A 24,818-nucleotide genomic window follows, 5' to 3' on the forward strand; every position below is an offset into this window, starting at 1 on the left:
AAATGCTGGCCAGCCAGTGACGCCCATGTCCCATAAATGAATTTTAAAAAATCTAATCCAGGGCCACTTTCACAGCAATTTCACAGTAACTTCATTGCAGTGTTAATGTAAGCCTTACTTGTGACTAATAAATAAACTTTATTCCATTGGTTGCCTATTGAATACTAGCAGGATTTTCCAGTTGGGGGGCTGGGCCTGTAAAAGAAAATTGGGCCACCTCAGAGAAATGATTTGGAACAAATATTGATAGAGAGATCCCAGTTAGTCCGGGGACCATCTATCCCAACCTTTGCACCATTTATCTGCCCAGACTGCAAGCCTATTTCATGTTGGCTGGCCACAATGGACTGCTGCAGATGCATTGAGGGTGTTTCAAGCCTCTGTGCTCCGTAATAGAAGATCAGGTATGAACTATTGCATTACAGCTTACATGTGTCAGTGAGCTATCACATACAGCCAAATGACACAGCTCTGGAGAGAATTTCTGTATCGTTAGCATATAATGTATCGAACAGAATTCTATATTCACTTTCCCTCGTGTCGCAAAGCAACGACAATCTTATCAGGAACAGCAGCGCAGGCTTCCATTCTAAATATCCAGGGCTCCTGATCTAATTACAATTTTGCTTTTATAAATCTTTAAAATAGAAACGTTTAATGTGATTCAGGATGAAACCCACATTGCCTGTAGTTGAAAGAAATGGCAAAGTTAATATGCCTAACACATGTTGACACACTGTTCACAATGTATGATTGGAGTTGTGGTTTACAATAATTGCTTTAGTGGCATAACACAGTGGATTGATTGATTGATTAAAGTTAGAGAGATTATTCCTTTTATTTCTGTGACTGTAGAAGAAATGGTGTGCAAAAGGATGAGCACTGGCTTTTCCAATTCCATTTACAAAAGATCTTTGCAGAATCAATACACATTTCTGTAAGTGTGGGTGGTAAGAAAGCTATGAAGGAATGTTGGTGCCCACACAATTATTTAGAAAATCAGAACAACTCTTGGCGTGCATTTTACTGAACTCTACTGTCATGTGACCAACCATCATTGGGCTGAGAGCCCTTTGAGTTAGTCAAGAAATGATGATAACAGCCATTAATGGGGCGGCACAGTGGTTAGCACTGCAGCCTCACAGTGCATGGGACCCGGGTTCGATTCCTGGCTCGGGTCACTGTGCGGAATTTGCACATTCTCCCTGTGTCTGCATGGGTTTCCTCCCACAGTCTGAAAGACATGCATTGACCTGAACAGTCGCTGGAGTGTGGCGACTAGGGGAATTTCACAGTAACTTCATTGCAGTGTTCATGTAAGCCTTACTTATGACACTAATAAATAAACTTTAACTTTAATGGTCTGCATATACTTCACATGATATGAGTTTGGCTTCCCATGTAATGGATTTAGAAAAGATTGCTCACAGAGCTTTCCAATATTAGTGATCTGCGAGATAGCAGCTCTGATTCAGAAGGTTGTGGTTCAGGTCTCGCCCTAAACATTGAGCACATTATCTAAGGTGACACTCCCCTCCAGCGCTATACTGTCAGAGGTGTTACCTTTCAAATGAGACATTAAGCCTGTAATGACTTTAATCAGGCAATTGGGGGGGGGGGGGGGAGCTATTAGATTATGAACTCCCTGATTAAGGGCGGCCACGGCCATACTAGTCTGAAAATGTCCGACCTCGTCTGATCTCGGAAGCTAAGCAGATTCAAGCCTGGTTAGTACTTGGATGGGAGACCGCCTGGGAACACCACGTGCAGTAGGCTCAATGAAAGATGTCCCTGATTAAGGGCCAAGTTGATGGGCCAATCAGGGAGCCTCTTGCTTTGTACTTAACCAGAAGTGCCAGTTCCTCTGGGATTCCGAGTATAGGCTGCTAACTGAAAGCACTCTGCATGCTGCTGTCAGACTTGGAAATAAAGGGATTTTGGTGAAGGGACTTCTGCCTCCGAGGACTTATTACAAAGCCAATGCCCTGTTCTGCCCCCCTCAGATAGACGCGAAAGAAAAGGCACTATATTGAGGGAAAATGAGCAGCAAGTTATTTGCAGTGTTCTGACCAATACCTATTCCTCAGCCAGCGTCAACAGAACAAATAGTTTAGTCATTGCTGTTTTTGGGAGGTTGCTGTGCTCAAATTGACATCAGCATTTTATGCAGTACAACAGTGTTCTACTCTAGATAAATAGAATCATAGAATCCCTACAGTGAAGCAGGAAGCCATTTGGCCCATCAAGCCTGCACCAATAACAATTCCACCCAGGCCTTATCCTCATAAACCCACGTATTTACCCTGCTAATCGCCCTGAAATTTGGGGGCAACTTAGCATGACCAATCAACCTAACCTCGGCGATGGAGGATAGAACTGGTTCTAACCTCTACACACTTACAAGCTTTTATTTACAGAGGCACGGTTTACAAACATGTACCTCCTCATCCATAGTTTGAGTCTGCTCTGATATGCATGTGCATAGATCCCTGAAAGTTGGCACCCAGGTTGATAGGGTTGTTAAGAAGGCGTACGGTGTGTTAGCTTTTATTGGTAGAGGGATTGAGTTTCGGAGCCATGGGGTCATGTTGCAGCTGTACAAAACTCTGGTGCGGCCGCACTTGGAGTATTGCGTACAGTTCTGGTCGCCGCATTATAGGAAGGATGTGGAAGCATTGGAAAGGGTGCAGAGGAGATTTACCAGGATGTTGCCTGGTATGGTGGGAAGGCCTTATGAGGAAAGGCTGAGGGGCTTGAGGTTGTTTTCGTTAGAGAGAAGAAGGTTAAGAGGTGACTTAATAGAGGCTTACAAGATGATCAGAGGATTAGATGGGGTGGACAGTGAGAGCCTTTTTCCTCGGATGGTGATGGCTAGCACGAGGGGACATAGCTTTAAATTGAGGGGTGATAGATATAGGACAGATGTTAGAGGTAGGTTCTTTACTCAGAGAGTAGTAAGGGCGTGGAATGCCCTGCCTGCAACAGTAGTGGACTCGTCAACATTAAGGGCATTTAAATGGTCATTGGATAAACATATGGATGATATTGGAATAGTGTAGGTTAGATGGGCTTTAGATTGGTTTCACAGGTCGGCGCAACATCGAGGGCCGAAGGGCCTGTACTGCTCTGTAGTGTTCTATGTTCTATATAGCAGCCTAAATAACTTCCCAATTAATGCTCACCATCAGGAAATAGAAGTAAATATTCAATTTCTGTACAATTCACAAATAGTGACCACACTTCTTCATTTACTGTCAAGTGATTTATTTATTATTGTCACATGTATTGGGATACAGTGAAAAATATTGTTTCTTGTGCACTATGCAGACAAAATGTACCATTCATAGAGTGAAAAGGGGAAAAAGAAAGGAGAGGGTGTAGAATGTGGTGTTACAGTCATAGCTAGGGTGTAGAGAAAGATCAACTTAATATCAGTTGATTTATCAGTAGGTCCATTCAAAAGTCTAATGGCAGCAGGGAAGAAACTGTTCTTGAGTCAGTTGCTATGTGATCTCAGACTTTTGTATCTTTTTTCCAATGGAGGAAGGTGGTGCGTGGGGCCCTTGATTATGCTGGCTGCTTTTCCGAAACAGTGAGAAGTATAGTTGGAATCAATGGATGGGAGGCTGGTTTGCGTGATGGACTGGGCTGTGTTCACAACCCTTTGTAGTTTCTTGTGGTTTTGCTCAGAGCAGGAGCCATACCAAGCTGTGGTACATCTGGAAAGGATGCTTTCTGTGGTGCATCTGTAAAAATTGGTGGGATTCCTAGCAGATATGTCGAATTTCCTTAACCTCCTAAAAAAAGTAGAGGCGTTGGTGGGCTTTCTTAACTATAGCGTTGGCGTGGAGGGATCAGGACAGGTTGTTGGTGATCTGGACACCTAGAAACCTGAAGCTCTCAAGTTGGGGCCTTTCATGGCACCTAAATAAATGGAAGAACTTTCTTCACATTCAAGGACATAAGTATAAAACTTTTAATATAAAGCTGACTCAATGTCCAGGTCTCATGTTTTGAGCTATTTCCAGAATTTTTGGGTAGGCTTTGAACTGGACTGAGCTATTTTGAGTTTAAGTGCAGCAATCTGACTTTTGTACCACATCCTGTTGAGTTTTGTTATGCCCCTGTGTGGTATCCAAACATTGAGAGGCTAATGCTTCAATGTCTCTCTGTTGGTTTCATGACGGTGTGAGAGGCAGAACTGGTATCTCTGCTGTAATTGTCAGACCAGTGGTAGATTTTCTTTCAAATTGCATTGTTAAATCATTTATAATCTTAGTCCTGCCTGCCGAAAATAAAACCTTGATCCTAATAAATCATCTTCAAAAAGAAATCACAGCTCACAAAATTCAAACAATTGGTTTGATTAGTCACCTCAGTGAAATATGACGAAATGATGATATTTTAAGTTATAAAATTGATAGTTTTTGGGGATGTGAGCAAGAAAACGACAAGATGAGTGCGAAATAAGATGTGATTGTGAGCCTGTGGCGACTGATTGAGAAGCCAATAGCAATTGATGGGAAAGTCTTCACTTCGACCATCAATTACCTCGGAACCGTTTAAATTGATCAGTTTTTTAATGCGGACTTTTCAACATTACATGTGAGTACAGCGGACACTTTGGGCTGAATTGTAACACTCAAAAACAGGGGCTGGGATTTGTTTGGATATTGCAGTATTAAAGGTCTGAAACCCGACTGCAGCCTGTTCATTGTAAGGTTTCGCATGAGTACAGACAGTTCCAGGAGATGGCTTGGAAATGTATATATTTTAATGAGGCTGGCAGCCTCCGGTTTAACCTGCATTCAGCTTTCGCAGTCGCCTCTCCAGCAGCCGAAGAGGGACGAGGACGGCTTCAAGGAGAAGGTAAGTGTGTCTTTGCAGCACTGTCCATGAGCCATGAGGAACCATAGAATCATACAGCGCAGAAGGAGGCCATTTGGCCCATCAAGCCTGCAACAACAATAATCCCACCCAGGCCCTATCCCCGTAACTCCGAGTATTTACCCGGCTAGTCCCCCTGACACTAAGGGGCCATTTAGTACGGCCATTCGACCTAACCAGCACATATTTGGACTGTGGGAGGAAACGGGAGCATCTGGAGGAAACCCACGCAGCCACAGGGAGTACATACAAACTCCACACTGAGAGTGTTCCAAGGCCAGAATTGAGCCCAGGTCTGTGGCGCTGTGAGGCAGCAGTGCTAACCACTGTGTCACCGTGCTGTGCCATGAGGAGCAGGAGTATTTACCATTGCCTGGTGACGGGTACACCTGAACTGCTCCTGCAGATGTTCTGACCTCTCCCTGTCCTCCCTACCTGACTGGGCATCAAGGTCGTCAGTCAGCCTGGCACCATGGTGAGGTCCCCATGTACTGACTCTACAAGATGCACACCATGGAGTTAAAATTCCAAATTACGGAGCAGAGGGTTGGGCGCAAAAGGTTTCCCGTCCTAATCTCCAGCCCTGGTGCATAAACTGCCCCAGCTAATATCCAGGCATTAATCTCCATCAGGTGTTTAAGGTAGACTTGAAATGTTTTCAGAGTAGGTCAAGGATATTCTAAAGGAGATTGATAGATGTAAGTTATTCGGTTATATAGCAAAACTGAGATGAGAGGACTTGCGTTGGAGTGTAGTGGGAGGAATACAAATTAACAGTTGCCAGTGCATAGATAATTGTCTTCTACACAGCTATGTAGAAAGTATGTACAAAGGCTTCAGGCATAACTAAATGAGTGAAGAAAATTGATGTCAATTGACTTGGTGTTTGAAGTGCGGACCTGTAGACAACTAATAAGACTATCAAAGACTGACTTTAAAAACAAACATGTCTCGGGGAACTAACTGTGGAAAGGGAACTGATTAAAGACTGGCAATGGCGAAGTGAGGAGACTTTCTTCATGTGTGTGGGAGGAAAAAAATGGAATGCAGTGAAGAATTTCCAAAGTGTCGTTAGATGAAATAGTTCAAGGTAAAAGCAAACTCCATTAAATCAACAATCAGGCTGGTGTTTGCTGGAGACTGAGTGGTGAGAGTGATTGACTCTTGGTTGAGACAGATGCAAGAGTTGATGTGGGATTCAATCGTATTGGGAGGCAAGAATTTGATTTCCATATACACAGCTCGCGGACATGGTAGAATATTTTATTGGCATGTGCAAGATAAGGCTGCGTCTCTTTTATTCTTTATCAAAAAGTAACAGAGACCTCTAATGTGCAAAGCGCCCTAAAAATACACTTATTTTTGGAGCACAAACAGGGATGCTTAGTATTTTAATTTAATTCCTTTCTCAACTGTTTTAATCGACACACCCTCACCAGCTCAAAAATAAGGCTTTCGTTGATCTTTTGGTACTAATCATTCATAAGGTGATATATTTCTAGGCTTCTCTTTAATAACCTTGTAGCCTTCATAAAAATGTCAGATGAAATGCATTTGCAATGCAAATCCACAGCTTAGCAATGCGTTGGAAAGTCAAAGAAAGTGAGTAAGAGGGTTGTGAAATATGATCTGATGAATTGCCACAATATTTGTGGAGCAGAGTTGTTTGGGAAGCCAAGGGAAGAGCAGTGAAACGATTCATTTATTTTACATTTGAGTAAGAGATGTTTTTATTCATTCATCCATGGGACGTGGGCGTCGCTGGCTGGGCCAGCGTTTATTACCCATCCCTAATTATCTCCTTGAACTGAATTTTAAAATTATTTTATTAGTGTCACATGTAGGCTTAAGTTAACACCTCATTGAAGTAACTGTGAACATCCCCTAGTCGCCACACTCCGGCGCCTGTTCAGGTACACTGAGGGAGAATTTAGCATGGCCAATACACCTAACCAGCACATCTTTCAGACCGTGGGAGGAAACCAGAGCACCCAGAGGAAACCCACTCAAATACGGGGAGAGCGTTAGACTCCGCACAGATAGTGACCTAAGCAGGGAATCGAACCTGGGTCCCTGGCGCTGTGAGGCAGCAGTGCTAACCACTGTGCTGCCCTGCCAGGCCATTTTAGAGGGCATTTAAGAGTCAACTACATTGCTGTGGATCTGGAGACCAGGGAAGGACGACAGATTTCCTACCCTAAAGGACATTAATGAACCAACTGGGTTTTTACAATAATTGACAATGGTTTCATGATCGTCATTAGCCTTTTCTATTGCCAGATTTTAATTGAATTCTAATTTCACCATCTGCCATGGTGGGATTGAACTCGGGTCCCCAGAGCACTACCCTGGGTCTCTGGATTAAGTCTACCACAGCAGATGGTGGAATTTGAATTCAATAAAATAAAAATCTGGAATTAAGAATCTACTGATGACCATGAAACCATTGTTGATTGTCTGAAAAACCCATCTGGTTCCCTAATGTCCTTTAGGGAAGGAAATCTGCCGTCCTTAGCTGGTCTGGCCTACATGTGACTCCAGAGTCACAGCAATGTGGTTGACTCTCAACTGCCTCCAAGGGCAACTAGAGATGGCCACGAAATGCTGGCCAGCCAGCAACTCCCATGTCCCATGAATGAATAAAAGAAATAATACTCCCAACACCGACTGCCCCCTCAGGTCGGGTCACCCCACACCCCAGGTCACCTGACCCATTCCTTAAAGGGGCTCCACCCCAACGTATATAATAGGGGGATCTAGAACTGGGGGCGGTGGGCACAGTCATTGAGTATGTTCAAGACAGAGCAATTTATACATTTTCTGATATTAGACATATCAGGAGATATGGGGATAGTGCAGGAAAATAAATGATCATCCATAATCTCATTGAATAATGGAGCAAGCTTGAGAGACCGAATGGCCTACACCTGTTTTTATTTTCTCTTCCACCTACAGGTCACAATGATTTTTCTTATGTGTTACATGAAATCCATTTTATGATTTATGTAGAACATAACGGTGGCACAGTGGTTAGCACTGCTGACGGGCATGCAGTATTGTCCAAAATTTTAGCCTTATTAACCCAGGATCCAGCTCCCAGTAATGACCTGTGACTTAATCTGCATCCGGAGTGGTTCTCTCTGTCAAAGTGAGGATTACCTCAGCATGAAGTTTTCACATTATCAAATACTTCCAAATGCCTCACAGGGCCAGGGACCCGGGTTCGATTCCGGCCTCGGGTCACTGTCTGTGTGGAGTTTGCACGTTCCCCCCGTGTCTGCGTGGGTTTCCTCCGGGTGATCCGGTTTCCTCCCACACTCCAAAGATGTGTGGCTTAGGTTGATTGGCCGTGCTAAATTGCCCCTGAGTGACTAGGAGGGTAAATACATGGGGTTACGGGGATATGACGTGGGTGGGATTGTTGCTGGTGCAGGTTCGATGGGCCAAATGGCCGCCTTGTACATTGTAGGGATTCTATGATAACACAATAAGAGCCATACTTGGTAGTCAGGTGCAGAGCCCAGAAGGAAAAACAGTAAGATGGGGAAATAAGAACACAGATCATGAACTGGTCTTGTATGCTTTAAAGTGGAACAGAACACCAGTAAAATAGAGAAATAAGAATCCTGGTCCAAACTGTTTTTCCCTTCTGGAAGGTCAGCACACCTGATGCTATGATTAACACCCATCAACTATAATCCATGAATGATAAGAAGTCATACCCGAATGCCTCTGCCTGGTCATGTTCAATGGACTATTGGGGTTGCTTGTATGTTCTTAGAATCCATCATAGAATCCCTACAGTGCAGAAGGAGGCCATTTGGCCCATCGCGTCTGCACCGACAGCAATCACACCCAGGCTCTATCACCGTACCCCACGCATTTACCCTGCTAATCCCCCTGACACTAAAGGGTAATTTAGCACGGCCAATCAATCTAATCCGCACATCTTTGGAGTGTGGGAGGAAACCAGAGCACCGAGAGGAAACCCACGCAGACACAGGGAGAATGTGCAAACTCCACACAGACAGTGACCCGCGGCTGGAATTGAACCCGGGTCCCTGGCGCTGTGAGGCAGCAGTGCTAACCACTGTGCCGCCCATTCAAAGTGGAGAATGTGGGCATGTTGTAATGTGTTTTCACACTGCAATTCCACAACTGGAACCAGGATTTGACTCATGGAATGAAAATATAGGAAATGGAATAAGCTTGGGCAGTCTTGACAACATTTCCATGGGTGTGTACCCACTGCACACAGGCCACAGAATTGGCAATCTCGTCAGAGAAACCAAAAATGTGGGGGGAAAACAAGTGGCTGGGTAGTAATGGGTGTTTGTCTGAGTTTGGAAAGAAGTCGAAAGGTCTGTGTGTTGATGCCCATTCCCCTCGGTAACACAGATAGCCAAACAAGCAAAACTACAGAACTGAGAGAATTATCACTTATGATATTTTCCTTTTCAACCCTAAGCATTCACTTCTTCCAACAGATGCACAATGTGCCATATGATTTAAAAAATTTGCTTTGCCCCTCATTAGTGAGGAGCTAGGACACATGACGGGCATGCAGTATTGTCCAAAATTTTAGCCTTATTAACCCAGGATCCAGCTCCCAGTAATGACCTGTGACTTAATCTGCATCCGGAGTGGTTCTCTCTGTCAAAGTGAGGATTACCTCAGCATGAAGTTTTCACATTATCAAATACTTCCAAATGACCTTCGGACATGTTTCCCCACATTGGTGGGGGGGATGCGGCGGGGGGTGCGGGGGGGGGGCGTGCGGTGGGGGGAGTCGAGAACTGGGGCGGTGGGCACAGTCATTGAGTATTTTTAAGACAGAGGGGGAGCTAATGCAGCCCAGCATTCAAGCCCTCTGTTAGGTGGCACAGTGGTTAGCACTGCTACCTCACAGCACCAGGGATCTGGGTTCAATTCCGGTCTTGGGTCACTGTGTGTGTGGAGTTTGCACGTTCTCCCCGTGTCTGTGTGGGTTTCCTCCGGGTGCTCCGGTTCCCTCCCACAGTCCAAAGATGTGTAGGTTAGGTGGATTGGCCATGCTAAATTACCCCTTAGTGTCAGGGGGATTAGTAGGGTGAATACGTGGGGTTATTGGGGGGGGGTGGGGAATAGGGGTTGTGTGGGATTGCTGTCGGTGCAGGCTCGATGGGCCGAATGGCCTCCTTCTGCACTGTAGGGATTCTATGATTCTGATTTTGCAGAAGGGCTCCTCACAACTTCAATACACCTTGTCTGCCTATTTGAAATAGGACCCCATTTCACTGATGTGGAACCTGGCCATTTGGGTCAGGTTAATATGGAGACAAGTTGGGAAAGAAACAGGATTGGTGTGGGTAACTGGACAGTCCTTACTGAAAGTGGTTTGCACCAGATGGGTGGCTTAAAATCATGCTAATTAGTTTTTAAAAATCTTTTTTTTGACAATGGGAAAATTTAAGTTCATTTTCAATTGAATTTTGCTATAATTGAAATCTTACGTTGTACTTTTGAGAAAGCTGATGACCTCCACCAAGCATTGATTTGATTTGATTTATTATTGTCACATGTATTAACATACAGTGAAAAGTATAGTTTCTTGCACGCTATACAGACAAAACATACCGTTCATAGAGAAGGAAAGGAGAGAGTGCAGAATGTAGGTTACAGTTATAGCTAGGATGTAGAGAAAGATCAACTTAATGCAGGGTAGGTCCATTTAAAATACTGATGGCAGCTGGGAAGAAGCTGCTCTTGAGTCGGGTAGATGCGTGACCTCAGACTTTGATGCCAGTGTTTCCTCTGAACTTCACAGCAACCACATGCGGGCCATGCACAAATCAGCCCCTTTAAGTTACCATGTGTGCAACGCTGCAGAGAAGATTTAAAAGGCCTGCACACTTTTTAAAATCAGCCATACACCACAGGAAAGGCTTGCGTTGCATAGTTCCATCGCAAAAAAGTAATTTTAACTGTGTTCCACTCACCAGCATAAAAACTAAATACTGCGGGTGCTGGAAACCTTACATAAAAAGATAAAGTGCCGGAAAATCTCAGCAGATGTGGCTGCATCTGTGGAAAGTGAAACAGAATTAATTTTTCAGTCGATTATGACTGCTTGTATGGCGAAGAGTCATATTCGACTCAAAATGTTAACTATTCCTCACCCCACAGGTGCTGTCAGACCTGCTGAGATTTCCCAGCACTTTGTTTCCATTTATCTCATCAATGATTGGCCACTCCCGCTTTTGTCTCATGGTGCCCTTTGAATTTTATTATGTCTGTATTATAGACAACAGAGCGACTCTCTGACTTCACCGCACTGTTAGTAGATCGTGCTAAACCCAGAGAGGAGAGTTTGGGCCTAAAAATCTGTTTGTGAGTCTCCCAGCCCCTTTCTGATGGCGTGAATCGGAACGTGCCCAGGAAGGGCATGAGTCCAATTAGCATATCTGAAGTAGCATTTAAACATGCATAGTTCATTCAATTCCCAGCGCATGGAGTTCTCCGGCCTTCGAGCGTGGTAACGGCAAGAATCGCTACTGGTCTCCACAAGCAGAGAGCTGGTGCAATGGGCACACAGGAGTAGGGGGATGCTGAGAGACCATTGAAGTCCCTGAGGGTTCGCGGACATGGACGGGCAGTACCCATCAGGCGGTGTCCACCTGGTGGGCCCACCTGGCACACCATGGTGCCCAGTAGTGACTACCAGTCAGCATGGCGGTGCCAGTTGGGTACCAGTGTGCCAGGGTCATTACCGAAGGGATGAGGCCTGAGTGGGGACCATGGCTGGGGTTGTTATACGGCAGAGGTGGAGGGAGGGGAGAGGTCTGATGGTGGGAGATGTCATGCAGAGGGGTGGATCGTGAGTACAGTCCTGATGGGGGGGTCATGTTGGGGGTCAGGCAGGGGGACCCATTGAGAGGGCCACGATGCCCAATGCCGGATCATGTGTCAGGGAGGGGGTGGGGGAACATATACAGATGAGGTGACGGGGGCCTCGATGCCCGTGGGGTGCAGGAGGGGAATTCCCAGTGCACTGAGAGTGCACTCTGAAGCCAGGCTCACCGGTGTCTTTAGGCCTTGCCCCTCCCAGTACCGGTGCACAACGGGCCGTGCTCCAAAGAAATGACTGCGTGTGGGACCATTGCAGTGCAGTGCGGCGTGCACTGGTAAGACTGGTGCCAATCGCTATGATTCTCGTTGTTATGACAGTTAGAAATTTTTTGGGAGAATTCCACCCAACATCGATTTGTTTATTTGCTTTAATAACGCTTGTTCACCGTCAAGTTCAACATCTGAAACCGTCACTCAGCTGCAGTTGTTACAGAAGTGATAGAAACATCTGGCCTGAATTTTTAACTGGGGAGCACATCTGGTTGTGAGGAAGAGCAACCCACAGGGATGGTAGCCTGAGGCTAAGGTCCCATTTAGACACTGATGTCAGGGATGGGAGCACATAATCAGGTCAGGAGCCCTAGGCTGCCAGGGAGCGAAGGGAATGGTCCTTGGCATAACGTTAGCATTTGCCAAGTTCTGTCAGTTGATTCCAGGGAAGAGAGAGAGGGCCACAGTTGGGGAGAGTGAGGCCAAAGACTCCCTGAAGTGGGAGTGATGGCGAACATTGTGGGGGGTGAGAGGTGGCCGGGGGGGGGGGGGGGGGGGGGGGTGGTTGGGGGAGAAAGAACATTCTTTTCCTCGCCCACAAAGTGTCCCGCAGCAAAGGTGGACTAAAAACCGACCTGGACCTTTGCTGGCCGCCCCGTCTGGTTGCGTTGTCTCCCCCACGTTGTCACTCAGATCTTGGTGATTTACCTCATTGAGCCGAACGAGTCCAAAGATGTGTAGGTTCAATTTGATTTGATTTGATTTATTGTCACATGTATTAGTATACAGTGAAAGGTATTGTTTCTTGCGCGCTATACAGACAAAGCATGCCGTTCATAGAGAAGGAAAGTAGAGGGTGCAGAATGTAGTGTTACAGTCATAGCTAGGGTGTTGGGAAAGATCAGCTTAATATAAGGTAGGTCCATTCAAAAGTCTGATGGCAGCAGGGAAGAAGCTGTTCTTGAGTCGGTTGGTACGTGACCTCAGACTTTTGTATCTTTTTCTCGATGGAAAAAGATGGAAGAGAATATATCCAGGGTGCGTGATTATGCTGGCTGCTTTCCCAAGGCAGCAGGTAGTGTAGACACGGTAAATTGCTCTTTAGTGTCCCAAGATGTGCAGGTTCGGTGGAGTGGCCACGGTAAATGCACAGGATTACAGGGATAAGATGGGTTGGGGTGTGGGGAGGGGGCGGGGGGGAGGTGGGGCTTGTGGGGAGCTGGGGTGGTGGTTGTTAGGTGCTCCTTTGGAGAGTCAGTGCAGACTTGATGGGCCGAATGGACTCCTTCTGCTCTGAAAGGATTCTGTGGATAATATTTGAATTCAAATTTGTGGCTTGCTCACTTGCAGTAGAAGCTTTGGCTGTGTCATGCTCCCATTATACAAAGGCTGCTCCTTACTGTGCTTAGGATCCTGCACCAGAAATATACCACCATCGATTCTGGAACTCTCAGAAAAAGCCCAGGCAGATTTTCATGGAATTAAAAAGAATTTTCAGCGGCACGGTGGCGTAGTGGCTAACACAGCGGCCTCACAGCGCCAGGGACCCGGGTTCAATTTCGGCCTTGGTTGACAGTCTGTGTGAAGTTTACACGTTCTCCCCGTGTCTGCATGGGTTTCCTCCGTGTGCTCCAGTTTCTTCCCACAGTCCAAAGATATACAAGTTAGATTGGTTGGCTAAATTGCCCCCCTAGTGTCAGGGCGATTAAAGGGTAAATACGTGGGGTTATGGGGAATGGGCATAGGTGGGATTGTTGTCGGTGCAGGCTCGATGGGCTGAATGGCCTCCTTCTGCACTGCGGGATTCTATGATTCTAAACAGATGGCATTTGGCTAGTAGGTCCAAGCCCTAAAAATCAACCGCACCAATGAAGGGGTAAGTGAAATAGTGCTACAAGAGGAGTTTAAAAACATCTCCCCTACAGTCTTAGAACTCAGAGGAACAAAGAGCTTGCAAAATCAGAGACCCAGCTATCATGGCCGATTCCTGAGATTTAACCCATAAACCTTTGCATCAAAGCAAACGTAGATCCAGTAATTCTTACCAGCAAAGAAGAGGAAGGGAAGGTAGTTGATGGAGCAGAAATAGATTCCAGAAGAAGGGAGAGTAGAGAACACAGTGCAGATCAATCCCCAACTTTAAGAAGGAAAAAAACCTGGAAAGTAAATGAGTAACAACCTGCCGTGCTTTCTTTCAGTGAGGCCTAAGCACATCAAGAGTGCTGTTGCTTCACCAAGACGCCAGGACAAATGTCTTGTGAAAGGTGGCACATGGGGCGGCATGATGGTACAGTGGTTAGCACTGCTGTCTCACAGTGCCAGGACCCGGGTTCAATTCCGGCCTTGGGTTACTGTCTCTGTGGAATCTGCACGTTCTCCCCGTGTCTGCGTGGGTTTCCTCCGGGTGCTCCCATTTCCTCCCACAGTCTGAAAGACGTGCTGGTTAGGTACATTGATCTGAACAGATGCTGGAGTGTGGCGACTAGGGGAATTTCACAGAACTTTATTGCAGTGTTAATGTAAGCCTTACTTGTGACGAATAAACAAATAAAAACTTTAAAGATTTGTCAAATAAACATTCAGCTGCGAAGTAAGTAGAATCCCTACAGTGCAGAAGGAGGCCATTTGGTCCATCGAGTCTGCACCGACCATAGTCCTACCCAGATCACTATTCCCGTAAACTCCACACATTTACCTTGCTGATCCCCCGATACTAGGGTCAATTGAGCATGGCCAATCAACCTAACCCACACATCTATGGACTGTGGGAGGAAACTGGAGCACCCGGAGGGCACCCACGCAGAAACGAGGAGAATGTCTGTAGGTAGGCCACTGATATAATAGCAGTCGGGGTTGTGCTGAGCTTACTCACAAGGGGAGTGGGCCTAGTCTTGGAAAATGACATGATGGGGTACCAGACACTCTGTCCAGTGAGTCAAATACAGTCCACTATCTGGATAAATAAAAGGGAGCGAGAAAAATTCTATTCTGAAGAGGTTCCTAACAGTGGGGGGGAGGGGCAGCTGTGATAGATCCAGAAAGGATTAGGGAAATAGAAAGTTAGAGGACCATTTGAGGGATGGACATGTGTTGGAAGTAGTTCAAGGAAGGTTTACCAAACTAATTCCTGGAAAGGGTGGGTTGTCTTATGAGGAAAGGTTGGACACGTTTGGGAGGAGTGGAAGCGACATGATTGAAATATCCAAGATCCTGAGAAGTCTTGACAAGGTGGAAAAATCTAGAACACTGTTTGAAAACAAAGGGTTGCCCATTTAAAATGGCGACAAGCTGAAACTTTTTATCTGAAGGTCATGAATCTTTTGGAACTCCCTTCCTGACAAGGCGAAGGAGGAAGAGTTTTTGAATATTTTTTAAGGCGGAGGTGGATAGCTTCTTGGCAAGCAAGGGGGTGAAAGGTTATTGGGGATAGGTGGGATGCAGGTTTAAGGTTATTATCAGATCAGCCATGATCTTATTAAAGGGCAGAGCGGGCTTGAGGGGCTAAATGGCCTACTCCTGCTCCTAGTTGGGATGTCCGTATGGTTCCAAAGGTCAGCAGAGGGTGTACAAAATTAGAAAGAGTCTAAATGGAAAGCACAAATATAAAGAGACCAAAACCAGGTCAGTAGCTTTTAATGAGGCCAAGGTAGGGCCCATAAAAGCTAAAAGACATCAAGGGGCTAAACCAGATGTCTGGTTAGCAGAGACCTTCTATTCAGATTTAAATCAGAGCAAAGGAAGCTCCCAAACTAGCAGACAGTCCGTGATGGAGGTGCCTCATCCAGTCAAGCTGACTAGCCACATGTAGGCAGTAACGTCCCAAAAGACATGGGAAGATGGGAACCAACCCATTCCTAAGTTAACAGGAAAGGGGAAGTCAGTACTCCTTAAGGTGAACTGCACTTGTGAAAATCATAAGGGAAGTGCAAATGCAGCTAACGTAGAAAGGGGGGGGTTCTCTGACCTCGCCGTGCCTGCCGCAGATTGCGGTGATCCTGGAGAATAACATGTGGGCTTGAAACTTGGTTTTGCGCCTGGTGCCAAACAGTTTGCGATTCCCCTGGTCCCTTTCTAATGGTATGACTCCAATTAGCATATTTAAAGTAGCATTTAAATACGCACAACTCATTCGACTCCCAGCGCACGGATTCTCTGGCCTTTGGGTGTGGAGTGATAACAGCGAGAATTACTACTGGCCTACCTGATGCGATGGCCAAGCTTTCAGGCTCAGAAACCATTGAACGCCTGGGTGATCGGGGGCATGGCTGGGCAGTGCCCGCCGGATACCCTGGCAGTGGCCACCTGACAACCCGGCAGTGGCCACGAAGCACCTCAGCAGTGCCGGTGTGCTAGGGGCAGTGCCAAGGTGATGGGGCCTGAGTGTGAGCTATGAAGGGGAGCTATGATGGGAGGGCTATTTGGGGTGGGGGTGGGGGGGAGGTGGGTCATGCAGGGGCGAATCATGTCAGGGGTCATGATGGGGGGGGGTGTCTGCTGGGGGTCAGGAAGGGGGACGCATTAGGAAGGCCCTGATGGCGGGGTGACCCGTGTCAGGGAGGGGAACATGCCGATGGGGGATGGGGGGAGTCGTGTCTCCCATTGCGCTGTGAGATTGGGGTGCCCTTGCAAAACAGCGCCCGAGCACTCTGAAGCTGGGCTGACTGGCGTGTTGAGGCCCTCCCCTCCTCCCCCCGGTCCCCACCTCCCCCGTTCTCCACCCCTCCCCCCCCCCCCCCCCCCCACCGTCCCCGTCCCCCCCCTACCCCGTACTTACATGGAACTCCCAACTCTCCAAAAAAAGTGACAGAGTGCGGGAGGATTGTGATGCAGAGTGCGCCTGAGTGACCCACACGGATTGCTCCGTTATTCTCACCGTTATATCACTTTGAGGCGGATTCCCCAACTTTACCCGTGGCTGGGATTCTCCGGTACCGCTGCAGTGAATGGAGATTTGGCTGAGCGCCAAATTCTCAGTCTTCGCTGGCGCCGGTGGTGGGGCGTAAATGGCCGGAGAATTCCGACTTATGTTGATTCTTTTTGGGAGAATTCCCCCCAGAGTTATCTTTACACCATCACAGCATCACGTTCCAAACTTAAAACCACCCAAATCCAGCAACTCAACTTCCAAGGCAACCAGGGTTCTGGGGAGAACTCAGACACTTCACAGGGTTTTAAAAACAATGCACCTAAATCGTAACCTTAGAAATAAGAATCATCAATGAACTAGAAATTAGTTTTAAAGTTTGTTTATTAGTGTCATCAATGCTGCAATGAAGTTACTGTGAAAATCCCCTAGTCGCCACACTCCGGCGCCTGTTCGGGTACACTGAGGGAGAATTTAGCATGGCCAATGCACCTAGCCAGCACATCTTTCGGACTTATGGGAGGGAACCGGAGCACTCGGAGGAAACCCATGCTGACACGGGGAGAACGTGCAGGTTCCACACAGACAGTGATCCAAGCCGGGAATCGAATCTGGGTCCCTGACACTGTGAGGCAGCAGTGCTAACCACTGGGCCAATTGAATGATCAGTCTCCTGAATTGTGGGAGGCACCATAAAATGGTGAAGAACTCTACGGACCACACAGCAAAACAATCAGAGTAATTTACATATTACAAGCCTCAAAACAGAATCCAGGCTTGTGAAACGTGACTCCTCCCCGGGGGTCAGCAGAGAGATTGAACTTCCTTCAACAGCTAATTGCATTGAGATTTATATATCTGTTGGAGTTACCATTCCCGAAACCTTGCTGGAATTAATGAACAGTCACCAGATAACATGTAGCTGAGGATTTTCAGAAAAGGGAATGCAGCAGAGAAACTGTAGCAATGCCAGATTGCTGTGGCTGTCCAAGTGTGTATGAAGAAGCGAATGTTAAATTTTTCTTTTGCTTTGCAGACAAGCTATTTTAAAAAAAACAGTAGTTTCCCCATGCACTGAAGACATGTCATCTCCAGAATATCACAAACTTTCAGTCTATCATTTAAAGTTTTGAACGCAAAAAATTAAAATGGCTGCTGCAACCATGTGACCTTTAAGCATTTTCAGCTCCAGATCAGCCTGAGTCTAAAACTAATACCAAAGTAAAGATGTACATTCACAGTCATCCAGAGAATTCATACATTCATATCAGAGAATCCCTGCAGTGTAGAAGGAGGCCACTCGACCCATCAATTCTGCACCAAACAACAATCCCGCCCAGGCCCATCCCTGCAACCTCACGTATTTACCCTGCTAGTCCCCCTGACACTAAGGGTCAATTTACCATGGCCAATCCACCTAACCCGCACATCTTTGGACTGTGGGAGGAAACCGGAGCACCCGGTGGAAACCCACGCAGATACGGGGAGAACGTGCAAACTCCACACAGACACTCACCCAAAGCTGGAATCGAACCTGGGTCGCTGGCGCTTTGAGGCAACAGTGCTAACTACTATGCCACCATGCTCCACCTCCCCATATGTTTAAAGATGGACCACCAACTATAGGACTATAGCATCCCAGCTGGCTAATTGTTCCATATTGATGAAAGAAGCGTCGAAATTCAACATGTATTACAGAACTGTGAATGGATCATCCCATTTTGGAAAAATGACTCTGAACAGAAGTCACATGGGTTGAAGTCATTTTGTCATCTGCTTTTAAAATAACAGCAAAAGCTGTTCACTAGACATTTCTTCAGTAAAATGTTGAATCAGCTGCAAGTCATCTAAGCAGTTGAGGTAATAAACAGCAGCACTTTAAAAGTGGGAGAAGGATTCTTTTCCCATGCAGCCCTAACCTGTTCCAACTTTTGAGTTCAGCTGAGAACCAACCTCCTGGAAATTGTAGGAAGCCTCACAGCTGCCTCAGAATCATCTGCTTTGCAAGACCCTCGCTTCAAATAAAGCATCAACTCACGTAGAAACCACAGGCCTGCCATGAAAGAGGTTCATCCACATTCAGACTTAGTGGGCCCTATTTTCCCATTTTGATTCTAAGTGCTGGGCGGACTTGGAACTGGGAGTGTTTCAGATCCGACTTTTGGACCCGTTCTCAGACACACTCTGCCTGCAAAAATAGCAGCGAGTTTGAATCGCGCTGCAGAAGCCTGTGGGCGGGGCTTAACGTGCCCGAAATCCTGCAGCTCCGATCGGCGCCTCCAACTGTGCATGTGCAGAAAAAAAATGAGAGAATGCGGCTCTCCTGCCACATCCCTTCCAGACCGGATAATGTCTCCCCCTGGCCCCCACAGACATTGTCCCACTCCCACAACATTACTGACCCCCCCTATCCGCCCACCCTCTCCGCCACCCAGACCGATCGCGGGCCACTCCCTCCCGGCCCCCAACCGATCTTGGGCAGAGCAGCAGCAGACCCTCCCTCACTGATCACAGGCAGAGTGGCAGCAGATCACCCCCCCTTCCCCCCGCCCCCACCGATCTCAAGCAGAGAGCCATCGGAAGCTCGGCACTTACCACCTCATACCTGGAGCACCGGAATTGGATTTTTGTAGAACATGCCTGTTTCGCACTAAATCTGGTAGGGCGAACGCGGTGATAAAGGGGGAAGTGCTGGTAAGGTTGGACGTGCGGCCTATTAAGTCAATTTAAACGCATGCAAATGCATTTAAATGGCCGTCGCACCCATTTGGCGCGGTTCCGATCACGGCCATTTTCGGGCCTTGGTAAAGGGGGAACCAGCACGGAGGAGGGTGCGAATCGCGCTACTTGCCTCACGCCCGACTTTACCAAGTTTTCACGCCCGAAAACGGGCACAACTTGATGGTAAAATCGGGCTGTGTGTGTGTAATAATGTTTGAGAGTCGAGTGAGTGAGATGTTGCATCTTAACCATCCAGGGCAAGTGTTCGATAAATAATGTTTTTCTTAAAACTCAAAAAGAACTTGTTGCGGGAATCTTTATTTTGGGGCATTCACTCCGAGGGTGAGACCACTTGCGTAGAAACGTATTGAGAATAAAAAGGATCACGAATTCTGTCTGCGATAGCTGTTTAAAAAATAGCTGAGTGGAAATGGTGCAGCCCGACGCTTGTGAGTGGCACGATGGCACAGTGGTTAGCACTGCTGCCTCACAACATCAGGGAACCAGGTTTGATTTCCCAGCTTTGGTCACTGTCTGTGTGGAGTTTGCACATTCTCCCCGTGTCTGCGTGAGTTTCCTCCGGATGCTCCGGTTTCCTACCACAGTCCGAAAGACGCGCTGGTTAGGGTGCATTGGCCATGCTAAATTCTCCCTCAGTGTAGCCAAACAGGCACTGGAGTGTGGCGACTGGAGGATTTTCACAGCAACTTCATTGCAGTGTTAATGTAAGCTTACTTGTGACACTAATAAATAAAAAAACCCATCATTTTCACTGACAAAAGGGGATCAAGTCAAAACCATTGTTGTACTGTGGGCTAAACTATCGATCGCACAAACAGTACGGTGGAATAATATCAGTGCACCACAGCAGTGCAAAAAAAGATCAGATTTGAGGGATTAACGCCTGACAATCCTGACCTTCCACATCCAATTAAATCTTTGGATTTTGAGTGGAGGCTCTACATTGCTAGAAGGGGTTGGATGGGATAGAGGCAGTTATATTGAACCATTTAAAGAGACAAGTCCAGGGAGGCATTGGCTCAGCTTTATGAGCTGTTGCCTGCACAATCCATTGACCAGGAAGTCTATTGGGATGGGAGGGAAAACAAACAAAAGAAAATCAGATTGTTTTTCTTAAACAAGCTGCAGCAGAAAGTCAGAGAGTTCACCCCAGCTAAGGTGGCACACGGAACGCAACAATTGAGAGGGATTTTGTGAGGGATTGTAAAAGGGGGATTGGATATGTGGATCTTGACAACTACATTTTCATGGTTTTATTGTTACTGGAAAATGGTGAATGAAATCAGCAGAATGGAAAAGGAATTTGCTGACCGTTGCATTGCTGTCAGAATTCCTACATGAATGATATCCCTAAGAAATCCAATTGAGTGGGATTAGTACTGTGGCTGTTCGAGTAGATGTATTCTCTTCATTTTTGTAACCTCCTGGTGACTTATTTTAATTATGCAAAAAATGTTGCCACTGCATAAATATACATTTTACTGTGAGAAAATATGTAATTGTGATAATTTTTAAAGTATGTTTTCTGTGCAAGTGTACGGCAGTTTGGTAAATTCACTGTACACTTAACACATATTTTGATAACACATTGTTGATTTATGTACATAATATATATTAATGCATATACATGTCTTTTTAGAAATTGGACCAGAATGGTCTAACATGTTCTTTTTACATTAACCCAAATAGTAAGGTTGTTTAATCTATTCCCCAACAAAGAGCTGTCCTTTAACCAGCTATAGTTCTACGTATGAAGTTTATTCCCTATTGAGAACTCCGCATTGACACTCCACTGGAATTATAGCCCATTCTCGCACCGGGATTATAGCCCATTCTTCCACTGGAATTATAGCCAATTCTTCCTGATGCAGTGCTGTCTGACATTGACAGCAGTTCATGAATTAACCTGAACAGGTTTCATACACCGTTCTGCCAGAATTAACACCCTTTCTCCCACTGGAGTTATAGCCCATTCTCCCACTGGAATTATAGCCCATTCTCCCACTGGAATTATAGCCCATTCTCCCACTGGAATTATAGCCAATTCTTCCTGAAGCAGTGCTGTCTGCTTCTGTTTAATCCTGAAGGTACCTGACTGAATCAGAGAACAGACGCAGTCCCATTATCTTTAATGATGATGTGCATAATCATCTTTCCAACCACTTGATTACAATTTCTCTTTGGGGTGCAGCCTTACTATCAGTTTGAGATATCACATCACCATCATGACAGGGTAGCAAAGAACTTGGCATCTTACTTTATTTTGAAGGCTCCTAGCTTGTAACAATACCTGCTTTTATTCAGCACCTTATGATTTGGAACAGCTCAAAGCACTTCAGACAATGAGTACGAAAGCAAAATACTGTGGATGCTGGAGACCCGAAGTCCAAACAGAAGAGCCTGCACAGTTTTACATTTTCACAGTAACTTCATTGCAGTGCAAGTCTACTTGTGACACTAATAAATAAACTTTTACAGTAAAAAGTCCCACAACATCAGGTTAAAGTCCAGCAGGTTTATTTGGTAGCACGAGCTTTCGGAGCGCTGCCCCTTCACCAGGTGAACAAATAAACTTTTAATCTTTAAATATTCTAGCAGCATCTGCTGTTGAGATAAAGGGCGGGATTTTCCTGTCCCGCCTGCCAGGGGAATCGTAGGCAGTGGGACAGAAAATTCGGCGGACCATGCAAAGGTCCGTTGGCCTTGGGCAGGAATTTCTGGCCTGGGGGCCAGCGCAGCCAGAAAATCCCTCCCAAAGAGTTAATGTTTCAGGTCAATTACCTTTCATCTGAAGTCCTGAGGAAAGGCCATTGAACTGAAACACTAATTCAGCTTCTGCCTCTGCAGATACTGCCAGACCTGATGAGTATTTCACATAACTAATTACTGCTTGAAGCATGGTCACTCTAATGTATGGAAGCACAACAGCAATTCAGCTAACATTGGACTCAACATTGCTTTTATCAGATAGAGATGTTCAACCATCAGATTTCTTAAGAATCAACAGCAAGGTGATCCTTCATGAACTTGCAGTAACTACGCTCAAACTTTCCATACTACATATTAACAGTATTGGTTAGTGACTCCATTGAGTTATAGAGGTACACAACGCAGCAAAAGGCCCTTTGGCCCATCACACCTGTGCCAGTCAAAGACAAATCAACTAATTATTCCAATCACATTTCCCAACACTTGACCCATAGCTTTGTATGCCTTGGCATCACAAATGCACATCTAAATATTTCTTAAATGTTCTAAGGGTCTCTGCTTCCATCACCCTTTCAGGCAGTGAGTTCCAGACTCCCACCATCCTTTGGGTGAAAAAGTTTTTCCTCACATGCCCTCGAGACCTCCTGTCCCTTACCTTAAATTTATGACCCCTCCACCAAGGGGAAAAGTTTCTTCCTGTCTACTCTATCTATGTCCCTCATAATTTTATACATCTCAATCATGTCTCCCCTCTGCTCCAAGAAAAACAACCCCAGTCTATCCAATCTCTCTTCCTAACTACAGCTCTCCAGCCCAGACCACATCCTGGTAAATCTCCTCTGCGCCCTTTCCAGTGCTATCACATCCCTCCTATGATATGGAGCCCAGAACTACACACTGTACTCTAGCCGTGGCCCGACCAACATTTTATATAGTTCCAGCATAATCTCTCTGCTCTTAAACCCTGTGCCTCAGCTAATAAAGGCCATATGCCTTTTCCACTGTGAGAACAAATCGAAAATGGAATAAAGTCACCCATAAAGCTATCAATATGCATTCAGAAATAACCACTGGATAACTAACAGCACATCACAAGGTAGTAATCTAATCAACGCACTGATAACATGCTGTTGAAGTGTAAGCAATTTGTTTATCATCAAATTCTTGCGAGTTGGTGATTATCGGTAACCTGACTGTAGGTTATGCTATATATATGGAGTTAATGTTTTTTCTTAATGTACCAGATAGGAGAGTGATATATGGCCTTTCAGTACATGGAATGATTTATAGGACCTTACAGGATATCAGACAATTTTAGATGCTCAAGGAAATAGTAAAATAAAAATTTTCCTTTCCATAAAAGCAGTATTACCATCCTGGGGTTCAGATGAGGATAAGCTTCGAGTTTATGGTCCGATCCTTAAATTAGAATATGTTTGTGTAACCCATTATTCTTTTATGATTGATGTATGTGTGTAAGGCTGAAAGTGATTTATAACATCTTAAAGCAAAACTTGCATTTATATAGTTCCTTATATCATGCCTGTTACAAATGCCTCAAGGCACTTCAGATATAATGAATGAGTTTCAAATCACTGATTTGCTACACATGTCAGTGAAGCAAGTTCTATGCGTGGGGTTCTTCCGTGCTGACTTTAATGAGATTCAAAACCAGTTAATTCCTTTTTAGCAACTTTCGCCAAGGGAGGAATTTTGGCCAAGAAACTGGAAGGCCTCCTGTTTCTCCAAATACTGATATCCAATCTTTTGCCCACCTCCTGAAGTACAGGAACCGCCGTATTGCAGCCAAAACACGGCGTCTCCTACAATGCAGCATTCCCTCAGTATGTCGTTGGAAGTGTCAAGTGGGCGGCACAGTGGTTAGCACTGCTGCCTCACAGCGCCAAAGACCCGGGTTCGATTCCAGCTGCGGGTGACTGTCTGTGTGGAGTTAGCACATTCTGCCTGTGTTTGTGTGACCTTTCTCCAGGTGCTCCGGTTTCCTCTTTCAGTCCAAAGATGTGCAGGTTCGGTTGATTGACCAAGCTAAATTGTCCCTTAGTATCAGGGGGGCTAGCAGATTAAATACGTGGGGTCACGGGGATAGGGCCTGGGTGTTGGTGCAGGTTCGATGGGCCAAAAGGCCTCTTCTGCACTGTAGGGATTCAATGGTTCTATGAGTTCTTGGAAATGAGTTTGAATTTGCACAACCAGCTTACAACTGACACAACGAAGACAATGATGCCACCAATTCACACCAATTCAGATGTGTTTGACGATAGAAGGAAGTGCATAGGTTTTGACTTGCGCCGAAGTAGCATTGAATTTTCACAATGATTTACTTGGAGTTTTGTGCCACAGATGTGGCAGCACAAACTCTCTGCGTTGCAGACAAAATTTAATGCAGAGAAAGGTGAAGTGGTTTATTTTGGTTGGAAGAATGGGGGAAAGGTGATATAAAATAAAGGTAGTTCTAAAAGCAGCATAGGAGTAGACCGACCTCTGGACATAGATGCAA

At 45.8% G+C, this 24,818-nt stretch overlaps 1 protein-coding gene and 1 pseudogene across 2 annotated transcripts in view; both read left to right on the top strand.

The window, feature by feature from the left end:
• LOC144500649 (MAGUK p55 subfamily member 2-like) overlaps nucleotides 1-24,818 on the top strand; it is a 645,619-nt gene that overhangs the window by 369,399 nt on the left and 251,402 nt on the right. The gene's annotated exons all lie outside the window — the stretch shown is intronic.
• Nucleotides 1,658-1,776, top strand: LOC144501057 (5S ribosomal RNA; annotated as a pseudogene).

The sequence above is a fragment of the Mustelus asterias genome, chromosome 11, assembly GCF_964213995.1.
Source record: "Mustelus asterias chromosome 11, sMusAst1.hap1.1, whole genome shotgun sequence".
Lineage (NCBI taxonomy): Eukaryota > Metazoa > Chordata > Chondrichthyes > Carcharhiniformes > Triakidae > Mustelus > Mustelus asterias.